Source organism: Solanum lycopersicum, chromosome 2, assembly GCF_036512215.1.
Source record: "Solanum lycopersicum chromosome 2, SLM_r2.1".
NCBI classification, from domain to species: Eukaryota; Viridiplantae; Streptophyta; class Magnoliopsida; order Solanales; family Solanaceae; genus Solanum; species Solanum lycopersicum.
This window is the reverse complement of record NC_090801.1, coordinates 9,521,756-9,524,255: the sequence shown is the minus strand read 5'-3', so window position 1 is coordinate 9,524,255 and position 2,500 is coordinate 9,521,756.

Here is a 2,500-nt window from a genome sequence, read left to right as displayed (position 1 = left end):
CGTGGCATGCCATCATCGCCTTTTGGGCAGCACACACGGTCGAACGACGTCGGGCGTGGCATGCATGCCATCATCGCCTTTGGGCAGCACACACGGTCGAACGGCGTCGGGCGTGGCATGCCATCTTCGCCTTTTTGCAGCACACACGGTCGAACGACGTCGGGCGTGGCATGCCATCTTCGCCCTTTGACAGCATAGACGGTCGGCCGTCGTCGGGCGTGGCATGCCATCATAGCCCTTGGACAGCACAAACGGTCGGCCGTCGTCGGACGTGCCTGCACACAACGGTCGGCCGTGGCCTGCCCGCATCGGTCGTGGCTTGCGCAACATTCATCGAGTTCCAAACAAAACATGCGGATGTTCATGGCGTACATAAATCAAAGGATTTTGAAACAACCTCCATGCATAACAAACATATTCATCTACTTTCCATTATCTATTCTCAAACGTTTCCGCCTAACGTGCTCTTTCGCATCATTTTCGTTACTTTTACGGTTCGTACGATATTGAAACATCTTTTGTTTGTGCAAATATGCATCTTATCATTAATTTGACATGTTGAGAAGTGTTTTCGAGCATTTCCATATTTTTCTGACTTTTAATCATTATTTTATAATTTATTTTTACGCTTTTTAATTTTTTACGTCTCTTTTTAAAAATTAAAATTTATTAAATTTTATATTTTAAGGTTCACATATTTATTTGTGAATTTTCGGAGTTGATTTCATATTTTTTCGATATTTTCCCTATTTTTTATTAATTTATTACTAATTTTTCGGAATTTTCGAAAAAAATAAAAATTAAAAAAATTGTTGAAAAATATTTTTTTATACATATTAAAGTCAATTATGAAGGCTGATGTGTGTTTGTACCTTAGACCGCGCATATTTGGGTTGTACATTTTCATTATGATTCTCTGGAAAATCCATGTCTACTCCTGTCACATGGGCAAAACTTTTTTAAGCATATATAAGGGGGGTAGAGGTGTTGGAGGCAGACTGAGGCGCAGGCAGGCAGACGGCATAGGCGTCCCGTGGGCTTAGCAGGCGTGCTGCGTGGGCGCTTGATGGCATGCATGGCTTGTCCGTGCTACGCCGTTGGGCGTTTACAAAAACACGTTGGCGACGTCGACGGGTCGAGTGGGCAACGCAGGCGGACGCCGAGGGCGTCCTGTGGGCTTAGTAGGCGTGCTGCGTGGGCGCTTGATGGCATGCATGGCTCGTCCGTGCTACGTCGTTGGGCGTCTACAAAAACATGCTAGCGACGTTTGCGGGGCAACTGAAGCGAAGGCAGGCGGACGTCGAGGGCGTCCTGTGGGCTTAGTAGGCGTGCTGCGTGGGCGCTTGACGGCATGCATGGCTCGTCCGTGCTACGCCGTTGGGCGTTTACAAAAACACGCCCGCGACGTCTGTGGGGCGTTTGAGGCGGTGGCCAGGCGGACGTCATGGGCGTCCTGTGGGCTTAGTAGGTGTGCTGCGTGGCGCTTGACGGCATGCATGGCTCGTCCGTGCTACGCCGTTGGGCGTCAACAAAAACATGCCAGCGACGTCTGCGGGGCAACTGAGGCGAAAGCAGGCGACGTCAAGGGCGTCCTGTGGGCTTAGTAGGCGTGCTGCGTGGGCGCTTGATGGCATGCATGGCTCGTCCGTGCTACGCCGTTGGGCGCTTGCAAAAACATGTCGACGACGTCTGCGGGGCGACCGAGGCGTTACAAGGCGGATGCCATGGGCGTCTGTGGGCTTAGTAGGCGTGCTGCGTGGGAGCTTGATGGCATGCATGGCTCGTCCGTGCTACGCCGTTGGGCGCTTACAAAAACATGCCAGCGACGTCTGCGGGGCGAACGTGCGCCGCCGAGGGAACTTCTCAAGATCGGTTTTATTATAGCGTTTGGTGTGGAAACGGCAGTGCTTTCGGGCGAGTGGCGAGTTCTAGAGCTCCTGTTACGGCTAACTCTAGGCGTCGCACGCACGGGGCACGTAAGGCCATGTACGGCCAGACGCTATGATGGACCGGGCGTGGGCGGTTCCCCTGTGTGAACCTTGGTCTTCCTCCAACAATCTTTGCAGTGATTAAATTCTCAACTCCCTTGGGCGGCGCGCAACGGCGGGTGTAGCATTGGCCTTGCAAAGAAGGCATCGGCGTCGTCGCACGACATCTAATGTCGGGCGGCGGGGTGGATGTCGGGCGTGCATTTCCGGAGCTATTCACGTACGGCGCATGAGTGGTATTGGGCATGTGTGGTTAGGTTGGATCCCTGCTTCGAGCAGCGACGTCCTAACTCGCATGCCAACTCGGTGACGGATGAAGCGCAATCTAGGCTGGTCGGACGTCGGAACTTCCTGTGCTGCATACCTACTGCCTAGGCATTGTGCACGTGCAAACGGTCGCCTTTCGCCCCTCGCATCCCATGCGCGGGGTGAACCCAAAAGACGCTCTCGCGTCCACGCCTTCCCTCGCTTCGTCGTGCGATGGCGTGGTCCGTGAGCGGCGCCTCGAATTC